A 24,654-nucleotide genomic window follows, 5' to 3' on the forward strand; every position below is an offset into this window, starting at 1 on the left:
AGATGGCCCACGAGATGAATCGTACACTCTCTGCTCTTCCACCCCCATCACCATCGTCTCTAGTAGGGACCACACCTGTGTCCACTCAGAGGTGGTGCCTCACTTCAACTGGGTTTCAGCATGAAGTAGTTTTTTTACTCACATGTATATTTTACTATGTCAGTATGTATTTGTTGTCAATGTTTCGGCTTCAAACTGATGGCAGTTGTGAAAAAAGTTAGTTTGAAGAGTTGCAGAGTTAATAGAAAAATAATGCCATTGTTGATTAAATGCTTTTTTTCATTAATTAGACTATTTTCTCTTGAAACATATCTTCTAGAAACTCACGGACAATATAGACACAGATATCAAAAAATGAATTCTATATATGAATAATTTAAGTGAATCAAAATTACGATAGGTTGCCATAGTTTTATCTTATTTTTGGTAAGCTACCGGTAGCTTTAGAATCCTATACACACAAACCTGGGATTTTAACTGATGACTGTCCAGTTGCTGGCCCGGTTCCCTAACTTCTAGTTTCACCAATATAAGGGTCTTGTGCCTGCTCCACCCCAGGGCTTAGATCAGCTCAGCTCCTAGCTAGGCTACATTAGTGTTGCCCTCTTACCTCTCATTGGCGGTCGTTGACTATTACTGGGCCTGAATTTAATTATTTTGAACTGAGATTCACCCCAATCCAGCTGTGAAAACCATGACCTCTTCAGACATGGAAACACACACCTCCGATCATGAGTTTGAGTGGTGTTTCTAATCCCAGTGACAGACACTTAAAGGGAGTGAATTTGAGCTGCCTCTGAGCTCTAGAAAGAAAGGCTTCGTAACCCAACCCCACAGTTAAAGGACAGGCAGACAGCCCCCATCACTGTCGCCCCAGGTGACAATCACACCCCATAATATCCCCAATTGGTCAGTCTCTAGCACGATGACGTGTCACGAGGCTTCAGACAGGTTTTGTGTCGGATGGGAGACTTTATAGCCAGTGTTACTGTTACAGTCCTAACTCCTGTTCTCCTCAAGGTGAGTGGGCTAGTGTAATGAGCACACACATACAAACACACATGGGTCAGCCCGATCGTATAATAAGCCCCTATTTCGCTGTCACCAGAGGTGTCTATCTGTCCTGTCCACCTCAGCCTACAGTCGCCACAGTGACAGTGTTACATCCTGATCTGTTACAGAGAATAGATGTCCCCGCGATAACCCCAGAGGATAGAATGGCCACAGCTCCATCACACTCATTCTTCCATCAGCCCTGTGTATCTCTCCAGTCCTCTAGGCCCTGTCTATAGCTAGTCTCTTGTTACATACACCTGGCTCTGACTGAGCTTCGTTGGGTTAAGACTCCCCTGTTGTGTTTTCTCTCTTTGTGGAGTCATGAAGTCAAATCACACCCCTAAGCTGCCATTGAGCCAATATAAGAATTACTTGAGTGGACGCTAATCCTTTAACCTTCGCCACACGCGTGCTCGCGCACACACACTGAACCGTTTGAAACAAAACCGTTTTAAGTGCAAAAGTTTATCCATGATGTGTTGCAGGAAGTGAGCACCCATCCACCCCTTTGATAGCTGCCTTTCTTTCCATGCCTTTGGCGGTAACGGAGTATAGTCGTCACGTGTGTGTGTCATCGGGGAGCCGGCTGGTTGTGACATGGTGGTAGATGAGGCGCCTCTGATGACCGGGTAATGAGACTGGAGACTGCCACTTGGGAATTACCCCGAGCTATTGGTAAAGCCAGAAGAGTTGTTGGTACTGGCCTATATTGAGTGTGTGTCTGTACATGTCCTATGTGTATAAACCATGATGAAGGTATTGATCAGTGTTGGTTCTGAGAGGTCCTCAAGGTCACCAGTAAGCTGAACTTAATTTGTTTTATTGTGTGTATTGTCAAGGATGAAAACAACTCTTCCTCCTCTCTCTCTTACGTACCACACGCAGGGAGCGTCGGGTTTGACCAGGTAGTGGTCAAGGAATATGTGCAGGGCGTGTTGTACCGCTTCAAAAACGGCGTGCACAAGATGCAGGACCAGAACACTGCACTGGGTCCATGGTCTCCATCAGTCCTGGGACATCAGTCGGCTGGGGGGGAGGCTGAGGGCCTGCTCCTACTACGCTGCCAGGGACCTCATGCCTGTATCCTATTCTGTCCCTACAACTTATCTACTGGACCCCCATCATCAGGGAGAGCTTGGGTCTGGTGGGAGGGGCAGGCATGGTGAGGGGAGCAGAGAGAAGGATAAGGAGGAGTGAGAGATGGGTGTTGTCTTCTATCCCTAAAACGACCTACTGGACCCCATCATCAGGGAGAGCATGAATCTGGCAGAACGAGGGATGCAGGGAATTGTTGTTGGAGTTAGAGAAGGAGTGAGTGATGAGGATGTAGGCCTGAAGAAAAGGTGGTTTCACACATTAAAGAATAGATGTGTCCTTTTACTTTTAGCTGAACATATTCCTTGACAACTACCTGGTCAAACCTACAGCATGTCTACTAGGGTGCAGTGGGAGGGGAGGCTATCTCCTTCCCTCTCCTCCCCTGCAGATTCCCATCAACCTGAAGGGTCAGATTGGGGTTCTGGATGAGGCCCACAACATAGAGGACTGCCAGCTACACCATGAACAAACCCCAGCTGCTGTCTGCCAGGGAGAAGCTGGATAACATCAGATGCTCCAACCACGAACTGCTGCTGGCCTTCTGCTGTTCCCTGCTCAAGTAAATAGACCCTAAATTCCTGGAGTGAGTTAGACCTTAACCCATCTAGGTAGACTCTAACCCCTCTGGTCCTTCTGCTGCAGCCTGCTCAAGTAAATAGACCTTAAATTCCTGGAGTGAGTTAGACCTTAACCCATCTAGGTAGACCCTAACCCCTCTGGTCCTTCTGCTGCAGCCTGCTCAAGTAAATAGACCCTAAATTCCTGGAGTGAGTTAGACCTTAACCCATCTAGGTAGACCCTAACCCCTCTGGGCCTTCTGCTGCAGCCTGCTCAAGTAAATAGACCCTAAATTCCTGGAGTGAGTTAGACCTTAACCCATCTAGGTAGACCCTAACCCCTCTGGGCCTTCTGCTGCAGCCTGCTCAAGTAAATAGACCCTAAATTCCTGGAGTGAGTTAGACCTTAACCCATCTAGGTAGACCCTAACCCCTCTGGTCCTTCTGCTGCAGCCTGCTCAAGTAAATAGACCCTAAATTCCTGGAGTGAGTTAGACCTTAACCCATCTAGGTAGACCCTAACCCCTCTGGTCCTTCTGCTGCAGCCTGCTCAAGTAAATAGACCCTAAATTCCTGGAGTGAGTTAGACCTTAACCCATCTAGGTAGACTCTAACCCCTCTGGTCCTTCTGCTGCAGCCTGCTCAAGTAAATAGACCTTAAATTCCTGGAGTGAGTTAGACCTTAACCCATCTAGGTAGACCCTAACCCCTCTGGGCCTTCTGCTGCAGCCTGCTCAAGTAAATAGACCCTAAATTCCTGGAGTGATTTAGACCTTAACCCATCTAGGTAGACCCTAACCCCTCTGGGCCTTCTGCTGCAGCCTGCTCAAGTAAATAGACCCTAAATTCCTGGAGTGAGTTAGACCTTAACCCATCTAGGTAGACCCTAACCCCTCTGGGCCTTCTGCTGCAGCCTGCTCAAGTAAATAGACCCTAAATTCCTGGAGTGAGTTAGACCTTAACCCATCTAGGTAGACCCTAACCCCTCTGGGCCTTCTGCTGCAGCCTGCTCAAGTAAGAGCTCCCTCATCACCTCCCCAACTGAAACTACAGTGGTGTTTCTCTACCTATCTATTCCTGGTACATTCTTTCTAGGCCAGCACAAGCACAACTGGTCTACTAATCAAACCATCTTGGTTAACAATGAAATGTAATCAATACTTGTAAAGAATGTCTTCACTAGACTTGCTTTCCTCAATATCAAACAGTAGTTCTAAGATGGCCACTCTCGCGCTCTCTGTCTGTTTGTCTGTTTGTCTGTTCCTCCTGTGGTGTAGTTGGATGCAGGAGAGCTGCAGTGTTCTGGCTGAGAGGGAGTATGAGATGTCCTGTAAGGGGTGGAATGGCAAGGAGGTTCTGGGATTCTTCCATACCAAGGTCATCACAACTGACACCTTTGCCATGCTGCAGGTCAGATAATGTTGTTGACCACCTAGGTCTCCTCTCACCTGTGTCTCTGTCTCAGTCCCTGTCTTTTGATCTCTCACTTTCACCCCCTTTTTTTGTTGCAAGACTTGTGTGTTTAGAAGGGAGGCCTACAGCACCTCTCTTATCTCTCCACATTTCTCCTTCCCTCCCTCATCTCTCCCCCTGTATAGAAGCACCTAGCAGCGGTGTTGGAGAAAGAGGGGTTGGGCTGGTGAATGGGAGAGAGGACACATTGGAGGTCCCCACCATCAGCTCAGTCAGCTCCTCTGTCCTCAAGAGTCTCTTCATTGGGCTAGACTTCCTCTACAGGGAGAAGAGCAGGTCAGAACCAGTCTTTAACAATCAGTCAGTATTTGTATTGTCCTAATTGGGAAATGTGCATTGTAGTCAGGGTGAAAAACAAGACATACTACAAAATACATTATACTAGCACTTTCGATCACTGACGAAGACTTCTGTCCTGGTCATGTTCCCGTGGTCAGGTTTGCAGAGGACCACTGCGTGGTGCTGCAGCAGTCCTACACCTGGACCACTGCTCCAGACGTGCCAGATGCTCAGGGCTTCTTCGCCAGGCCCAACCGCTGACGCCACAGTGCCAAGACCCTTGTACACACACTCAGCTTCTGGTGCCTCAACTCAGCCGTGGTGAGTAGCAGGGGAGGATGTACTGGAGTGTAAATGCTGTGTATACAACTTTTATACTGGGGGATAAAAGTACATGTTACTCATAGCGTATTATTACATTACATGGAGCGCTGCCTGTCCTAAGGGGTGTGGTGGTGTGTGTGTTTGGTGGCAGGCGTTCTCAGACATCTCGGACAGTGTTCACAGCATCGTGCTGACCTCAGGCACATTGTCTCCTATGGGATCCTTCTCCTCAGAGCTGGGGTCAAGTTCTCTATCCAGCTGGAGGCTGGCAGACATGTCATCAGCAAGTCACAGATCAGAAGAAACCACCTACCTTAATTTCAGCCTCACCACTGATGTTATGTTTCATGATTGTTTTCATAGTATCCAGAAACAATCTGATGGTTAACGATGCTCAGAAAGGAATTAGACTATGTGGTCAAGCATAGCGCGGTTTGAAAAAGTTCAATAGATTTTCTTTTGCCATTGCAAAACGTTTAGTGCCATAGTGAACACGACCATTTCTCCTTTAAATCATCTTCAGTTCTTACAATTTACCACCAGGAGGGGCTAGAGACCACATATTGAGGTTGAGTGTTTTAATGTACCCATGATATCCTTGCTGTGTGTAAGCAAGTTTGGCGCAACTGGTAGAGAGTAAAGACGTTTTGTTTGATTTCAACAGAATGCCAAAGGAAGAGGTCCTAAGAGTCCATAGCAGCTGTAATATACACTACCTTTCAAAAGTTTGGGATCACTTAGAAATGTCCTTGTTTTTGTCTATTAAAATATCAAATTGCTGATAATGGGCCTCTGTACACCTATGTAGATATTCCATTTAAAAAATCTGCTGTTTCCAGCTACAATGGTCATTTACAACATTAACAATGTCTACACTGTATTTCTGATCAATTTGATGAAAAATGTACTTTTCTTTCAAAAACAAGGACATTTCTAAATGACCCCAAACCTTTGACCGGTAGTGTATGTCTATGTAGACCTAATAGGTGTCTCTTAAATAGCCGTAGGCTGACAAATACCTTACATAAAACCCGGTATTCTCTTTCAGTTAACCAGACACTTCTAAGGGCCCGTTGATAAATACTTTGTCCTCCTTTGTTTGTTATGCTTCCCTCCATGAATAATAGATTTCCATTCAGGCTCTGTGTCTCTGTCACATCACCACCACCAGTCCACTTAGGGACCAGCTGACTCTCTCATGTCACTGTGGATGTGTGTTAGTGCTCGCACGTGCACAGATACGCGAGTGTTACATGTGAAGGTTTGTTTGTGTTTTTGCATAGTGCTGCATACCTTTTTTTTGTGTGTCTTCTTGTGTGCCTGTTTAGTGTCTTACAATACACACATTCTTTATGCGTATTTACAATAGGCCTATGTTTTTGTATTTGACCCTTTGATGTTGTCAAAGCTCAAGGTTTTCCCTCTAGTTGACTATCCAGTTGAGACTACATCAGTGCTATCAGAATATGAATGTTTAAAGTCTCCTATTAGGATCCAGTCTTGTCTCTTTCCCCCCAGCCATGACGCCAGGCAGGCAGAGACAGCCACAGAGCAACTCTAGGTGGGTATTATTGATGACTAGTGTAGGAGCTCTATGCCCTCTGTGCATTAATATTTAATGTGCAGACAGACGTCTCTTAAAGATGATGAAGAGATGAGGGGTATTAATTGTAGAGTCTGTTGAGGCCCTCTGGAGCCGGTGAGCCGTGTGTGTGAGTGAGACAGAGGATGGGTCGTCTCCAGGTGCCCCTGTCCAGTATGTCTGGATGATGCCTATCTGAGAGGCAGCGGTATGAAGAACACAGTCACACAGTACTAAGATCACACAGCAAGGCCACAGAGGCGTCCTGCTTTCCTTTCGGCTCTGTCGGTCGCCCTCTGACAGACACACACACACACTTCTGGCAGACACAGTGAGGGTGCATACGCACACTGAACATACAGTACAACTCAAGAACACACAGTTAAAGGTACTCTCTCACGCATGCACGCACACAGGCGTGTGTGTGTGTGGCCATGCACACACACTACTTGCAGACATTACACACGCAGACATCTCCCAGAGCCCTCCTGGAGCTGTGGTTTTGTAGCACATGAGCCTCAACAGCCCCCCAGTTAATGCCCATTAAAACCACGGTACCCCTCTGCCCGCGCCTCGCAGTCTGGCCGCACCGCAAGAGGAAAGGGACAAAATTCAGCGCTGGGGGTTGGAGAGGAGAGGTGGGCTTATTAAAAAGTGTTTTCCAGAGGTGAAAAGATCAAAAGGAAACTCAAGATGCTTTTAAAGCAGACTGAGATAAGGGCCATTAGGGGTGATGTCACCTAGCTGTATGTGTGAAAAGGCATCCACGCTGGCGCCTGGAGGAGGCTGGGGGCTGAGGAAGGAGGAGGCTGGACACACACGTTTGCCCTGCTGTCTTCCAGCCACGCTCCAACATTATTACTCAGTGTAAGGTGTGCTGTCATCTCTACAGGGTGTGTCTCTCCTCTATCTCTGGGTTTATGGGTCACCTTGCTCAGACGGGGATGTATCCATCTTTACTGTTCCAGCTGAGATGTTTTATATGGCCTTTTACAGTGGAAACCTGAGGTGCACTGCTGCTGCTGTTGTAGGCTAAATGTTTGCTAAGCTACAGCTTTGAGGAGGCAAAGCTTTAAAGGGGAATTCCACTCAAACTATATTTTGGTGGGGGGGTTTCATTATTGATACAATCCCAAAATGTTTTAAATGTCAGCAGTCAAGTTTTCAAGATATTGGACTTTCAAGAAGCAAAGTGTCACCGACCACATCATCATGATGACCCGTGTCTGTGCTCACTAACAGCCAACCCTTCTGGAGAGAAATACTACAAGTAGATACCAAGAAGATCTTCTGCTTAACTTTGACAGCCCAAGCTTCACTCTCCAGATGTGGACACCAGGGGAGGGGTTGGGATGGCAGGTGGTCACTAGGTTGGCACCGTCCTTGGCGTGATGATTGCAGTCATATTTAAACGGAATCATTTAAGGCTGCAACACATTTCCCGCTCTCCCCCACAAAGCAGTGTAGGAGCAGGCAGGCCTGCATGTTTCATTAATGCTACAGTCGCCCAAGACCCCTTCCATAATTTAACGGGCGCTACCAGAACAGTGACGTGTCGCAACACAGCCCACCGACACCAGGGATGGGGGGGAAGGGCAGACAGAGGGAGTGGAGAGGAAAGAGGTGAAATATGGAGATTGTGGGTCCAGGGAGGGAGGGAAGATGTGCACAAGAGAGAGGTGTAGAGTTCAGTGCCTAAGAGTGGCATTCGTCCCTCCAGACTAGACAAAGCAAAGATCTGGCCCACTCTACTAAGTTGTTTGTTGCCAGAACCTGAGCGTTGCACACGCACACACACACACACGCATACGCACGCACACACACACACACACACACACCATACCCAGAAATCACCATGAATTATTCACTGTTAGTTTTGCCTGTTGGTTACTCTGAGACTGGCTAAATGCTGTAGTCCTCCTCATGTCATGTTGCCTGGACCCTTATTGTGTGCCTTGTAGAATGAGGGGCCATGCTAGCACTGGCCTGTTGCCGATCCAGTGGTTGTGGACTACACATTGCCACTAGGGGGTTTGAGTCACACGTTTGCCACCTTCAGTTTGTTTCCTCTTCATCTATTTCCTTCATATTTGTTTAAATGAAGTACACAACCGGTAAATTCAGAAGGAGACATTTGACTTTAAAATGTCTGTGTGTGGTGCTTTTCCCCTCTGTGGGTCGTTCCTGTTGTGTTTGCACCTGGGCGCCAGCCGAGTGTGCAGATTGACATTTACTGTAGCGCTTCAGCAGACCCTGTGGATACGCCACCTACCCGCCAGATAATGCCCTTAAATTAGTCATGAAGTTACACACACACACTCACACCATGGTACACAACGGCATCCTTCCAGTTATACTCTGTGTACTACATGTGGACTCGGCCACATAAACTCTACACAGGTCCTCACTTTGGTGTGCACCGATTGCTTGTGCATAGTTCTTGCAAAATGATATTAGCTGTCATTAGTTTGGTCAGATCAGTTAGAGGTCTAGGTGAGCTGTCTGGCAGAGGAGACTAGTCTTGATGAATAGTTAGGTGACTGTCATGTGTCTGCCTGCCTCTCCATAGAGTAGTGTAGCACAGTCTCCTAGACCTAGCCAGCCCTCCTCCTTGTCTCGTCTCCCTGCCAGGCCCCAAGTGTCCAGTCTGGAGCGTGAAGTCAGAAGCACTGCTGGTCGGCTACTGCGTAGCAACCTAGCGGCGCCAAAAGCCCTGGTCTGCCCTAGAAACCCTATGTATGATCGACAGACCGGCCAAAATGTGTATGTTTTTTTTATTGCGGTCGTTTTAGGCTTTAAAATTAGTTTATTATGATCAAGTTCGAAACCCCACTGTGAATTCTTTCAAGTTGAATTACATTTAATTAAAATTGCACTAGGCAGAAATCGACTGCTGAAATTGGGACCACGTGCTGACACAGGCAGGACCACGTGCTGACACAGGCAGGACCACGTGCTGACACAGGCAGGCTACGAGGAGGCTCCCGGTTGACTCTCAGGCAGGATGAAAACAACCTCATCGACTATAATCCTTTGCTAGTTGTGGCCACTTTCACCATGATCCTTAACAATTGTTTGTTGCCATTCAACCCACTGAGGTATAAGATTCAGCAATATGGCATATTTCAAATAGTTCATGAACAATCGGGAGTTTGCATAGGAATACTTGGATGACGTCAGCACTATCACCATCTACTGATTTGAATATTTATGCTCCCTGCCTATTGTCTGCCCTGCCTCGCCTCGTCGCGTTTGAACCCAGCTCTACTCAGTCAAGATTAAGGAAAATGTGCTCGTAATTAAATGGCAGCATCAGTTGGAGCAACGAGACAGAAGGTTCATCCTAAATGGCACCCTATTCCCTTTTAAAGTACACTATGTTAATGGTCAAAAGCACTGCACTATGTATGGAGTAGTGTGCTATTTGGAATGCAGTCAGAGTGATGTTTACTCTTAGTGTCTGAGAGATAAAAGCATTACCCTGGGCCCTGCTGCAAGCCAAGGGGCTCCTGCTGGAGTGGCACTGACTGGATTGTATTTCGCCCCCCGCTTTTATAAGGGCTTTACAAATTACAACTCGGGGAATATAAACGACAAGCTCTGCACAAAGACTGTTTGTGCTGCTCAAGTGCATGTGTCTCTTCCTGTGTCTCAAATGGCACCCTACTCCCTTTATAGTCCACTACTTTTGACCATATCCCATAGGGGGGGGGGGCCTAAAGAGCTCTGGTCAAAAGTAGTGCACTATATAGGGAATAGGGTGCTATTTGTGACTTACACTCTGTGTTTTAAGAGCCCTGGCTGGCGTTTTATTATCGGGTTACTCTTCCCTTGTTATCAGGTTACTCGCTGTTCCCTGGCAGAAGTTTTACGTCGGCTGCATAAAGGACAATCTCAACAATCCAAGATGCTGACTACAGTCACCCAGTCCATCAATTAGATCAGTCAGAGACTGAGCTTCCTCTTACCTTCCTCCTTGAATCGGCCTCTCCTCTGGTCTTCCTCAAGTGCAGTGTGGCAGATAATGGCTGTTTTGTTTCCCACCCTAAAGTATATAACATGAATAATTCACCCGTTGTCAGTCAGGATTGGAAAGCAGTTGTTGGGACAACCAGTTTTGTGGAGGAGTTGTGGTGGTGGTTGACGAATGAAGCGGACGGCCCTTGTCAATGTAACGCTGCAGCCTTTCTGAAAATGTTGTGTTTTATTGATGCAAATGTTCCTGTTTCCCGGCCCTCCCGGTTGTTTTGTGGCACTGAGTGAGGCGACCTGATTAAATACGCCTCTGAATGATTATCATAATATAGCTAAATGTAACATTGTTATTTTGGTGGTCTGGCCTGTATTCAAATGTGTTGGTAATTAGTCAGTCATCTTGGTGTGCCAGGAACCAGAGGAACCATCCATCCATCCACACGCTCGTAATGTTTCATTTCCCTATCTTTCCCTGTGTTAGAGTAACCGACTAACTGCAAACAATGTTTTAGTACCACTACTTCTCTGTCCCAGCTCTGATGTGAGAAGTTTTTCTGCTGACTACAAGACAAGAAGAACTTCTACTTGACCCTTCAAACACATTTCCAAACCAATGAAGATGCCCTTTGATTGTGAAGCCATGCAAATAATGGGCTACGGTGGAGACATGACTAGATCTCTGCTAGGAGCTGACGAGGAGAGGGCTTTTAGCTCAATGTTCCTCCCTGGAGAGACTGTGACTTTTTGCACTAACAGCAGCAACAGTGATTTTATTATGGATGTAGGAAGAGTGGGGGGGTTTAAACGCATCAACTTTGTGGAGGCAGGGGAGGGGGAAACTGAGCCACAGGAGGGAGAACGACAGGCTGGGGGGCAGAGGAGCTTCCAGTGCCATCATGATGTGAACTTTGTTTCAGACTTTAAGACACACACCTGCAGTGTCTGGATGCCAAGTTGTTGGGACAGTGTACTGGACTGTTTAACCCTGAAAGGATTGTGCCCCCTCTAACTTCCTGGAAACCTGTTTCTCTGTATGTCTTGTGAGAGGAGAGGTTGCTGCTTTTGGCTGGCAGACAAACCTCAGTATTTATGCTGCTATGTGAAAGGTTTTCTCAGGGGGCTCTAATGTGGACCACATTTCTTGGTGTAATATGGCCATAGTTTTTCTCCTGTTTACTGTAGTCTCAACTCCTGCTCTGTTGCTTCATTAGGTCATTAAGACCCATGTGAAGAATAGCTTCCATCCCATAGTGGTGCCAAGCCTGATTCATGTTAGGACCAATTGATAGTTATTTATTTATTGGAAGGCTTTGTGGTGTATTCTTCAGGAATCTGCTGATAGCTGAGTTTTGAAAATGATGCAATGTCTACCAGCCAAAGAGTAAACAAATGAAGAAATGTTAAGAAAAAGATGAATTGAAAAAGATATGAACAAATCACACGGTTTATTATTTTTATTGTTGCATCCATGAAGCCCTGCTTTGTTTGCTGGTGTTCTGTTTTCTTAGATGCTTGACAAGCTGTGTGACTGCTTGACCAACACAGGGCTGGGGGAGAAGCTGGGGGACAGGAAGACTGATCACAGAGCTAAGAGGAGGAGAAAACTATGATGCCATCAGAATCAGTGGAGAGTTTGCATGGGAAAGAGGTGAGACTGGGCTGTCTCACTCTCTCTTCTTCACTCTCTGTGTCTATCTGTGTCAGTCTGTCTGTATCTCTCTTTTGCAAGGGACTGAGCACCAATTGGTTTGGTGTTGGGTACCCTTTTAAATGTGGAAGAATTCTAGTCATATCTGTTTAGGACAGATGACTGGGTTGATGTTGGGGTTGTTCCTGCCCCCCCCCCCCCCCCCCAAATGGAGCTCTGCTGATGGCTGTGTGTAGAGGGAAGGTGAGTGAAGGACTGGACTTCACAGACGACAACGCCAGAACAGTGGTCAACGTCGGCATCCCCTTCCTCAACATCAAGGACCTGCAGGTAAGAACCAGACACAAGTTCTTGGTGGTGAGCCCATCAGGTCTGTTTCACAGCAGAGGACCCAGAGAGAAAGACCCCTGTTTACCGTTGTGTCCAGTCAGCGCTTCACAGAATCTGCTGGCTACCAATGTGTTTTCCTACAGACCTCCACAATGAAAAAGTTCTGAACACACATACACACACTGGGACACACACACATACACACACTGGGACACACACACACACTGGGACACACACACTGGGACACACACACACTGGGACACACACACATACAAAGTGCATCCTCCATCCTCTTCTTTTTCTGGTGCTCTGTAATATAATTTGCCAGCAGTATACCATCCTGCCTACCACTGCTGGCTTGCTTCTGATGCTAAGCAGGGTTGGTCCTGGTCAGTCCCTGGATGGGAGACCAGATGCTGCTGGAAGTGGTGTTGGAGGGCCAGTAGGAGGCATTCTTTCCTCTGGTCTAAAAAAATATCTCAATGCCCCACACACTGCCCTGTGTAGGGTGCCGTCTTTCGGATGGGACGTTAAACGGGTGTCCTGACTCTCTGAGGTCATTAAAGATCCCATGGCACTTATCGTAAGAGTAGGGGTGTTAACCCCGGTGTCCTGGCTAAATTCCCAATCTGGCCCTCAAACCATCACGGTCACCTAATAATCCCCAGTTTACAATTGGCTCATTCATCCCCCTCCTCTCCCCTGTAACTATTCTCCAGGTCGTTGCTGCAAATGAGAATGTGTTCTCAGTCAATTTACCTGGTAAAATAACAGATGAATAAAAAATCATCCCAAAGTGATTGTTCTGTCTGCCTGAGCAGATAGATTCTACCTTTGTCTTCCTCTCACCCTCCCTCCATCCATCCCTCCTCCCTCCATTCTTCCTTACCTTTTTGTCATGGCCCAGTGTTGCCTAATAAATCTGACTGTGATGCCAGCTTTCTGTGTATACAGTCTGAATTAAAGCACTGCAAACACTTGGAAAGTTTCCTCACAAGCCAGAATGTTGAATAATGTAACGTTTGAACTTGCTCTACCGGTTGTCTGTGCGGTTGGTCCTTCGGGTCGAAAAAATATCCATAGGAATGTATTATTAAACACTGGTACTGCCGTGGACACAAAACCATGTAAACCCTTGTAAGACTGGTTAGTATGCATGCATCGCGCGCGGGTACTGTCTTTATTGTGAGCCTTAGGTGATGATGAGCAGATCACCACATACAGAGGCAGGTGGGTTAATAACACTTTTCTGTGGATTTCTTGTCTCATATTTACACCTGAATATGGACGAAATGACTTAAATGTAATGTTAAATGAAATCAGAAGACGATAGGTAAAGTTCAAATGAAGGTCAGGGTCGCGGGGCCCAGCATCAGTATTTAGCCTTATCGTGTAGCCCGATCGCAGGCTACATTTTGAGTAGCCTTGGAGGGATGGGAGATGAGTAGGCTAGATGTGGCCGAAGGAAAGAGGGGGGAGAGAGAGAGAGAGTGCGAGCTATGGGCTTCTGGGGGATACTCATGCTGAGAAACAGGTTCACCCAACAGCACAGCAGATATTTTCTGAAAAGTTCTCTTTCCTCTCATCTATGGTGTAAATGGCAGTCCGCATGTCAGCTCTCTTGCTCTCTCCTTTTTATTTTTCTTCTACTCCTGGTGTATCAGCTGCCGGTCCTGGCCCCAGAGGAGCCCTGGGGGGGTGGTAAGGTCTGCTAGCTGACCCCCATTACCAGAAGAGGGAACAGGACATGACACTAATGACTGTCAGGTCCAGGTCATTGTGACTGTTTGTCCCCACGGCCCCTCTGACAGCTACGCTAAAACAACCAAGCAGGCGCCGGGCAGGCAGGAAGCCACAGGTACACAGCAACACAACACTGCCTCGGCTATGACGGGGATCTTAGAGGGGTCAGATACACACTCACATGCACGCATGTTCATATCACACATGTAGTGCACACTTTCTCTCACAACTACACTTATACTACACTCAAATGGTCTCGCTCACATGCCCACAGCCACAAAAGTACATATATTCTTACTCTCCCAGCTGTTTAACATTTATGCCTTTATGGAAGCACATATAGACATTCCCTTCTCAGCACACGTTAACTTGGACTCACTGACCCTGTCCCACATTTCAAGCATGCACCCCCTATAGCTTATGTAGAGCCCTCATGTATTGTGGACGCCTACCTTCATGCCTAGACTGCTTTTCCCAGACCCAACTCTCAACAAAACTTTAAGGTTTTAACCAAAGCACAGAGCAGCCCTGCGTTTACTAGCCTGTTATTGTGCCTGAGATCAAAGGTGAACTGTAAACAGTCCTCCACACCGAAAGCTCTGCTAAGCTACTATTACATTTTAAAGTGCATCCCAAATGTTACCCTATTCCCTATTTAGTGCACTACTTTTGACCAGAGCCCTGCACTATATAAGGAATAGGGTGCCATTTGGGACACACACAATGTTACATTATACACATGTAGAGTTGTTTTTTCCACAACAGGCATGTCTTACAATACAGAGTCGTGTGTGAGGGAGAGAAACAATCCTCTGGTTCAACAGGCAATGAAAGGCCACTGATACGGCATCTCTGTTTTCTTAATGAGGAGTACAGCAGACATTTTAAGACACAAACATAGTTTTATAGAGACCTCGTGTCTCTGCTTTGATACTTTATGGAGGAGGAGGACCAGACAGTTTAGGGGGGGGGTGTAAGAATGTGTGTGTGTGTGCTGGTTGTGTTCACGTCTTACAGGGACACACTGAGGACGAGGCACCCAGCTGTCAGCTCTGCCACATTAGGCAGATGGAGCGCTCCACAATCTCACTGACAGGCACAAGATGGTTAGGACTGCCAGGGGGGCACACGCAAACCAGTCCGCTCAGCTGCAAACCATGCTTGCTGGTTAAATGTATGTTTTTAAGCATGAACAGGTAGCGGTGGGAGGACTGGGCCAAAGCGAACGAGCGACTAGCGATCTCCTGACATTTTAACTAATCTCTTCTATCTGGCAGTTTCTTTCACATTTAGGAGGAGATTCGCTAGAAGCTAGAATTGGCTTTTTCACATATGCATCCTGTCATGTCAGATATGGTTTTCACTTGGGGTGGGACGCTGAAATGGACTCCCATTGGATTTCGATGACATTGGCTGCTCGGGGATACTGGCCATTTCCGTTCGTGGTCTCAGAAGCAGATGCATCAAGCCCTCTGGTGTTTAACAGACAGGAGGAGACATCTCATCTCACCATCCAGCCACTAAACCTGCGCCTCGTGAGCCCCCATGACATGAGTGGTATACATCTGGCCAGGAAGAAAATGGAGTGGCTTCTGCAGGTCCATTTTGACATGGTCTAGTGAGGCGTTTATTTATTTATTTTTTAAATGAATCTAATTCCTGTTCTTTATTTGGCTCAGACCAAATATGGACGGACTCATCCAGACCATGATGACGTCCAGTAATGACACACCTCTCTGCCAGGACAGAAAGCAGAGAGGGGAACAGTGTGTACATGCCCGTGTCGTTAGGGGACATGGTGCTCTGGGCTGTGAACACACGGCACCTGCCTGTCAGTTCCTGTTGTTCGCTGGCATGTCCCATATGTCCCCCCCCCGTCAGACGCCACATGAACTTTTCACTTGTCAATCCCAAAAGGTTAGCGCTGAAAATCCAGGAGAGATTAATTGATGGATGGATGCAAATTGATGGAGATGGATGCTTTCGTGGCCTTTTTGTGGCATGGCTTGTTGCTCGTCTTGTGTTGACTGGACCACCTTTTCTGCCCCCCACCTCCTGTCTCATCATCTCTTTGCCTTTTGCTCTATCCTCCCATCTTTCACAGCAGATCTGTTTTCCAGATCAACTTCATCACTTGTGTTGCCTAGATCCCCTCCGACCTCCTGTCTGCTCTTCTTCATCTCCACTGTATGCCCCCTTTATTCCCCCTTTCACAACAGATCTGTCTGAGGGGGAATTCTGGGCAGGCAATAAACCTCTTCAGGCTCTTTTTTTACAGGGGGTTGGCGTCTCCCCCTGAGATTCTGGTCTGCCCCTCACCTTCCCACTCCACAGCCCACATGAATCACATTAGTTCTCAATAGATGTGCCCTGCCTGATGCCTGAAAGGTGCTGGATGGCAGGTCTGAGCACAGGTGATGGCCCACAGCTATGGCTAGCCTATCAGCCATTGGAGCACATTTGGTGGTTTTGGGGTGTTTGACAAGTAGCGATTTGTCCTTTTCACTTCATGTCAAAGATAATGCTCTGGGCTACACAAGATTCAGTCAAATGTTCTGATTGTATGTTGATTGCTGAGGATTTTTTTTATTTAATCAATTTTATTTTAAGGCTGTAACGTAACAAAATGTGGATAAACTCAAGGGGTCTGAATACTTTCCGAAGGCACTTTTCCCACATTTTGTTACGTTACAGCCTTATTTTAAAATGGATTAAATTACAAAAAATCACACATGATGACACCCCATGATGACCACCATGCTTCACCATAGGGATGGTGCCAGGTTTCCTCCAGACGTGACGCTTGGCATTAAGGCCAAAGAGTTCAATCTTGGTTTCATGAGACCATAAAATCGTGTTTCTCATGTTCTGAGAGTGCTTTAGGTGCCTTTTAGCAAACTCCAAGCGGGCTGTGGTGTGTCTTTTACTAAGGAGTGGCTTCCGTCTGGCCACTCTACCATGAAGACCTGATTGTTGGAGTGCTGCAGAGATGGTTGTCCTTCTAGAAGTTTCTCCCATCTCCACAGAGCAACTCTGGAGTTCAGTCAGAGTGACCATCGGGTTTTTGGTCACCTTCCTGACCTAGGCCCTTCTCCCCCGATTGCTCAGTTTGGCCAGGCGGCCAGCTCTAGGAAGAGTATTGGTGGTTCCAAACTTCTTCCATTTAAGAATGATGGAGGCCACTGTGTTCTTGGGGACCTTCAATGCTGCAGAAATGTTTTGGTACTCTTCCCCAGATCTGTGCCTCTACACAATCCGGTCTCGGAGCTCTACAGACAATTCCTTCGACCCCATGGCTTGGTTTTTGCTCTATATATAGACAGGTGGACTCCAAGTTGTAGAAACTTCAAGGATGATCAATGGAAACCGGATGCACCTGAGCTCAATTGAGTCTCATTGCAAAGGGTCTGAATACTTAGTTTTTAATCAATTATCCAAAATGTCTAAAAACCTGTTTTTCGATTTGTCATTATGCGGTATTGTGTGTAGATTGATGAGTAAAAAATGTTATAAATGAATTTTAGAATAAGGCTGTAATGTAACAAATGGTGTAAAACGTCAAGGGGTCTGAATACTTTCCGAATCCACTGTAAATCTATTCAACACACTTTCGTTCTTAGAATTTAGATTTTACAAAGAGAGTTTGTGTTATAAGAAGTTTTAGGAAGACATGCCATTTGGCTGTAACTTAACAAAATGTGGGAAAAGTCAAGGGGGCTGACTACTTTCCAAAGGCACTGTATATGTGATCATATCCAAATGTAAGCTAGGTTTGAAATTATGTTTTAGTCAAATATTATATATGTGTGGTTTCTTACGGTCAATTTGAAGTCTACAAATTATTTGGAATTATGTTTCGGCTCCTGACCATCCTCCAGAAGAAGAAAAAAAATTGTCCCGTTGAATCTGATTCCTGACCTAAAGACAATTTCAATGGGGGAACAGGAGTTCTGACATTTTGACCATACAAGGGCACGCACCATTTTTGACCAGGGTGCTAAAAGTAGAAAGTACAGTGCAACGGAGGGAGATGAAGATAGGCTAAGTGAGCACATTTAATTTTGACAATGTTTGCTAAAGTTAAAAACATGTTGCTTATTTGTTACATTGTGGTTAAAATTATGAATGTAAATCATACTCCTAATGAATTAATCAGATGCATTTCGTGAGCTTGTCATTTTGCCAACGCACCTATAACGTTCGAAATTCATCAAAGCATATTGAGGCTATAATAAAGTACAGATGAATGATTTGGATTATAAGGACATAAGGTAAAGAAAACATTTCACCCTCTTGAACTGACCCACATTTTCCTGCATTCTAGAACACTTAGTGGACTAGTATTTATCGTCTGTTTAATTAGAATGTAGGTCAAATCTATTAAATCTATTTTTAAATGCTGACCTTTTAAAGCTAACGGGAAAGGTCTGTAAGAAATGTGCCTTACGTTGAGACAGTGAACTACATAACTGGAAAACAAACCGAGCTGAAACAGATGGCCAAAAGTCTGGGGTGTATCGATCGACTAAATATCGATGTAACATACACAAATAAATGTTTTGCTGGTCGTAGCGTTTTGCCGGTATTCACACTAGCGATTAGTATTTTGTATCTATGCGCTCTCTTACGAAACTTTCGGTACGGTGTTGAACTACATTTTCTTTAAATCAATTAGTAATCATGTTAGAGAAGAATTGTGCGCATTGCGGGAAATATTTTTATACATTGTTCAATTGAATTTACCACCGGTGGACTGCAATCAAATTGAAGAAACATATCAAGGATGATCAGTGGAAACAGGATGCACCTGAGCTCAATTTAGAGTCTCATAGCAAAGGGTCTGAACCGGTTTCAGCTTTGTCGTTATGGGGTATTGTGTGTGTGTATATTGATGAGGAAAACATGTAATTTTAGAATAAGGCTGTAACATAATAAAAGTTCATTATTTATACATGTTCATTTTTACAAGCAGACCCTCTGGAAGAAGACAGGAAAAACAAAAACAGTGCCTTGACTGAGTAGAAAATAATCGGCACCATTTTTTAAATTGAAATTGGACACAAAAGTCATAAATAAGTATGCTACTATGGATCAGGGTGGATTGCAGACTCTGTCATGTTGCCCATCACATGATAGATAAAACAGAAAGGGTTGCCATATCTTATCGAATGTGATGGATCTGCCAGAGATATCATGCTAAATCCTTGCCATATGAAACAGACTAGTGACTTCAGCTAACCAGATTTTAAAACGGGACAAATGTTTTCTATCATTAATCTTTCAATGTCTTTGTAAGCATACCAGTCTGTGTCCCGTTGTCTGTTCTGCTCTGTTTCAGCTTTGGTTTGGTCTGTGGTGGCAGTATGGCAGTGTCCTGATAACCCGTCCTGTGGCGTGTCTCCATCTAACATTCCTGCTGTGTTTTCAGGTGGAGCTGAAGATGAAGTATAATGACCAGCACTGTAAAGCCAGGGGTCTGCTGTCAGGCTCCCGCTGGTATGAGATCCAGGCCTACAGAGCCCTCAACCAAGCCCTGGTCAGGTACGGGTCTCTTTGTGTTCTTGTTTGTTTCTCTGTCCTCGACTCAGCCTATCACAGGAGGCTTCTTCCTAGCTCACAAATCAGGCTCATGATCAGTAAGCATAAAAATGTTTGATCATTTTGAAACCCAGGAGGTTACTACCTGAACTTGAACATGTTTTTACTACCACAGGTGTATTAGACACAAGAATGACTGGGGAGCCCTCATTCTGGTAGACGACCGGTTTGGGAACAACCCCAACTAATACATCTCAGGTACTGAAATGAATGATCGCAGGTTGCAGCCACTCGAGCTTGAATTACTCAAACAAACCCTCTGTCTCCGTTGCCTGACACAATGTGTAGTTTCTTATCTTGGGCACTTGGTGGTCCACAAGATAGAGGTGTGTTGTGGTTTTAACCTAGAGGATTGATAAATTAAGTGTTATTAGAAAAGTAGGAATAATTTTGTTTTTATATTTTGTTTTCCACTAACAAGATTGGTCTCTGTTTACACCAGGTCTGTACAAGTGGGTGCATAACCTATTCAGGCACCACAACGCCTTCATCTGTGCTATGCAGTCGCTGATGACCTTCTCCAGGTGCCAACAGGGGGCAGGAGAGACCCATGGAGCAGGGAGCCAGATGTTCGACAGCACCACCATCCTGTTCAGCCAGTCAATCTCTAGTGACTGTGGAAGATCTGTCCCACTGTCGGCCCAGTCCTAGCCCCAGCTCAGACAGCCTTCTCTGGGCCACGATGCACCACACTACCATACTACCACCTCTCAGGTCCCAGAGCCCCACACCCAGCTACAGGGGGTCAGGTCCTGGGTTCCCCCTATGGTCTCTGTCCCACCTGCTCTGTGGCCTCTGTCCATCATCAGCCATGGAAACACAGATGAGATGTACAGGGATGTATTACATTAGATAAATAAGTTATGTCAGGGAAGTTGGTAGATTATCAGAGGTTTGATTGGTGCATAAAAACATATGAAAGCTTCATCCAGAGCTCTTTACGTTAACTCCTTGTATAAGTGGTTCCTAATGAGTCCATTGCATCAGTCAGTCTTCCACAAAGATCTCCCACTACCTCGACTACATGACCTCACTGCAGACCAACATCTGGTGTCTTCCTCTATCTTGTTATTCATGATGGGATGGTATTATATGAACAGTCCTGTCCCAGTAAAGTGGATGGGAACAGGGGAACAATGTGTGAGGCTTTTTGGATCTACTTATCTGATAAATAAATGTAATGGAACAAGGATGTTAGGGGTGTAGAGGAGCAATGCCGTTTCCTTCTGATCCTACCCTCCGCTGTTTGTTACAGCAGAACCTCTTATAGGTGTCAAGCTAAGTGAGCGTAAATGCAGCGAGATATCCGGCTTCATATGGTACCTTGGACCTCACTGAGGATGGATCCATAGAAAAACATGGGTTCTGAACCTAACGGAATGATAGTACTATGAGGTCACTGGGTTTATAAATTAAGTGGATACACTCTGTTCTAGAGCTCTAGTCTATTGTCTGTCTCGTTACTTGGGTCGCTGTAAGGCTGAGCTGTTTGGTCAATTGCGTTTTGAGGGGTGGGTGGGGGTGTCAGGAGCTGGATCAATCTGTCTCATTACTACGAGACCTTATACATGGCTGAGTGATGCTGGGTTGGTCTGAGGCAAGCAGCTTGATGAGCAGATGTTAGACTGTTGCTTTAAATAAATCACATTGACCATTGTTTGTGTTATATTGAGCGTGAGACGGTGGTGGTGATTTCTTCTCCACTGCACTGTTCTGGATAAGAGTCAGAAAGACATCCTTTGCCCACACCCCTAAACCACTAAACATGTGCAGTGTACTGCACACTAACCTAGCTGTTACGGGCCCAGCATATAGGATCCTTGAGGCCAATGTTGACATCGTCAATGTACTTTCCCCATTATTTTCTCACCTTTACTGTCAACACCTGATGACTGCTCCAATCAGCTCATCTGAATGTCTAAATGTATTATAAGTCTTCATACAACTGTGTTGTCTTTCCTTTCTATGGTTTCCCATAACGTGTGTATTCTCTGTGGGCACGTGACCAGAAGCAGACACAGCAACACCCCTCCGCTCATCTGAAGAGTGATCCCAAGGCCCCTCCCCCACTGTCTCCACCACCCACGGCCCCTGCACCACCTCCACTCCTGTGAGCTCCACCCACTTCAAGACCCCCCCATCTTCCGGGACCCAGGCCGGCGTTGTGGTCCTCTGGTCGTCCCGCCTCGGCCTGACTCTGTGGAGGGGGAGAAGGAGAACCAGGAGAATGTAAGTCTGGATCCCCTGCCCAGGAAGGAAGGCCCGTAAGGGGACGGATGGACCGGCAGCTACCCCTCCCAGCCAGGACCAGAGCCCAGACGATCCCACCCTGCTAGAGGAAGACCAGAGCATCTTCACACCTGAGATGTTTGATGATGAAGAGGATGTGGACCAAGCCTCTCCCCAGGACAGTGCATTGGACGATGACAGGGGAGGGAACTGTGCTTGCGGCCAGCCTTGCTCTATCTACCGGAACAGCCCAGGCTGTGTCTGAGGACCTGTTTGGCCCAGAGCAGGGGCACAGGAACGGTCATTACCACTGATACCCAGAGGGGCGGCGCTCTTGCTCCCTCAGCTAGTAGAGACTGTCAGTGTGAGATGGGAACAGGACAGGCAGCGAGAGTGGTGACAAGGCCCAACAGCAAGAGACCCAGAGAAAGGAGGACCAAGGTCAGTGAGAAGGACAGGAGGTGAACCAGACCCAGGCGCAGGGTCAGACCCAGGGGGGACCCAGGGCCAGAACAGGCAGACAGGCAGCAGGACACGCAGGCTGTCCAGGTCCAGACAGAAAGCATCCTAAACTAACCAGCTAATTCTCTGTTGTCCCTCAGGTTATATCCATAGATGACTAGACACCAGTTTATAACTGTAGATGACTAGGCACAAGGGCCTGTATTCAGAGGCTCAGTAGGAGTGCTGATCTAGAATCAGTGCTTCTTTTTAAATCATTATTAAAATGATCCTAGATCAACATTGGAACTGAAACTCTTTATAAACACGGGCCCAGGTTCCAGGTTATAACCATAGACTATAGACAATTAGACAGACACCAAGACGCTCAGTAAAGCCAGTTCTCAGATCATCATGTCTCATTATCTAGCGTGACAGCATGGCTGGGTCGTCTCGTCTGACCGACATTATCTGTTTAAACAGTCTGGAGCTAACGAACGTTGCACAAATTGCGTGCAGTCTTATATTTTTGTCTTATATTTACACATCATCAAAATGCAAGAAGAAATGCGTCTTTATTTTCCTGTAAACGCGATGGAAGCATTGTCCCGTTATGTGTTTTAATGAGATGTGTTATTTGGAGTGAGGAGAGGAGTGGGGGGTGAGGCAGCATGTCTGACTTCACACAGATAGAACTCTTCCATTTTACCCCAAAATTACTGTACAATCCTATGATAAAGTAATTGTCTGATGTAAACTAGAGGGGGGAGGTGTGGTGTGGGATGTGTATCGTGTATTTAATGACTTGGGGAAACACACAAAGGCCTTTCCAGTAACACAAGAAACCTCAGAAACCCCATCATCCATTTTGAGAACATCTCCAGGGTGATTATATATCAGTAAATATAAATAATTGTGATATGGAAAATTGATTAATAAAATCATGTTTGCTGGTTTTGGTTTGTGTTGTCAAGTTGATGTGGAAGAGTGCAGATGGGTAGATTGAACTGTCAATAAAGCACCTTGTATTGGCAAGGTGTACAGTGCTTTGTTTCCCCCCTCATCTATCTACACACAATACCCAATAATGACATCACAATACCCAATAATGACATCACAATACCCAATAATGACATCACAATACCCAATAATGACAAAGCAAAAACTGTTTTTTAGAAATGTTTGCAAAAGTATTACAAAATGGAAATATCACATTTACATAAGTATTCAGACCATTTACTCAGTACTTTGTTGAAGCACCTTTGGCAGTGATTAGAGCATCGAGTCTTTTGTGGTATGACGGAACAAGCTTGGCACACCTGTATTTGGGGAGTTTCTCCCATTCCTCTCTGTAGATCCTCTCGAGCTCTGTCAGGTTGGATGGGGAGCGTCGCTGCACAGCTATTTTCAGGTCTCTCCAGAGATGTTTGATTGGGTTCAAGTCCGGGCTCTGGCTGGGCCACTCAAGGACGTTCAAAAACGTTATTTTAAATGATAAATGCTGTATTTTATTTTTCTGTTATGAAACTGTAATTGACTGCCTAGTTTAAATAATATATTTTTTATTTATGTTGTTTATAATTTTTATTATTATTGTTCTTTTTTTGTATTTGACCCCCTTTTTCTCCCCAATTTCGATCTTGCCTCATCGCTGCAACTCCCCAAGGGCTCAGGAGGCAAAGGTCGAGTCATGCGTCCTCCGAAACATGACCCGCCAAACCACGCTTCTCAATACCCACCCGCTTAACCCTGAAGCCAGCTGCACCAATGTGTCGGAGGAAACCCCATTCAACTGACGACTGAGCTCAGCCTGAAGGTGCTCGGACCGCCACAAGCCTCCACGGCCAGACCCTCCCCTAACCCGGACGATGCTGGGCCAATTGTGTGCCACCCTATGGGACTCCCTATCACGGCCGGTTGTGATACAGCCCGGGATCAAACCCGGGTCTGTAGTGATGCCTCTAGCACTGCGATTACCTGTTTTTATGTTTATATTTTATTAGTTGTTCTACCTGTCTGTCTTTGCTATGGTGGCGGTCATTTTCTCAATTTCTTAATTTCTGGCTTGCAGCCCTCTGCCAAAGTGAGATAGTATTGTGTTTGATGTGATATTATGGCTTCCATTAAACCTTGGTAAATATGTATTTATTGCCTCACATATACGCCTGTAATCTTTGTTTGCGAACAGTTAAAGCAAATGGAATATATTGTCACATACATGCTAACCGTTCCTCTTAATGGGGAAAATGTTTTAATGATGTTGTGAAGAGTAAAAGGTCATTTACAGTGTTAGGAGGATTAGTTGTGATCATGGTTTTAAG

At 45.9% G+C, this 24,654-nt stretch overlaps 1 pseudogene; it reads left to right on the forward strand.

Annotated features, from left to right (window-relative positions):
• The first annotated feature begins 925 nt into the window (after positions 1–925).
• On the forward strand, positions 926–23,278 carry LOC115137775 (Fanconi anemia group J protein homolog; annotated as a pseudogene).
• Positions 23,279–24,654: the final 1,376 nt, after the last annotated feature.

The sequence above is a fragment of the Oncorhynchus nerka genome, linkage group LG14 (assembly GCF_034236695.1).
Source record: "Oncorhynchus nerka isolate Pitt River linkage group LG14, Oner_Uvic_2.0, whole genome shotgun sequence".
NCBI classification, from domain to species: domain Eukaryota; kingdom Metazoa; phylum Chordata; class Actinopteri; order Salmoniformes; family Salmonidae; genus Oncorhynchus; species Oncorhynchus nerka.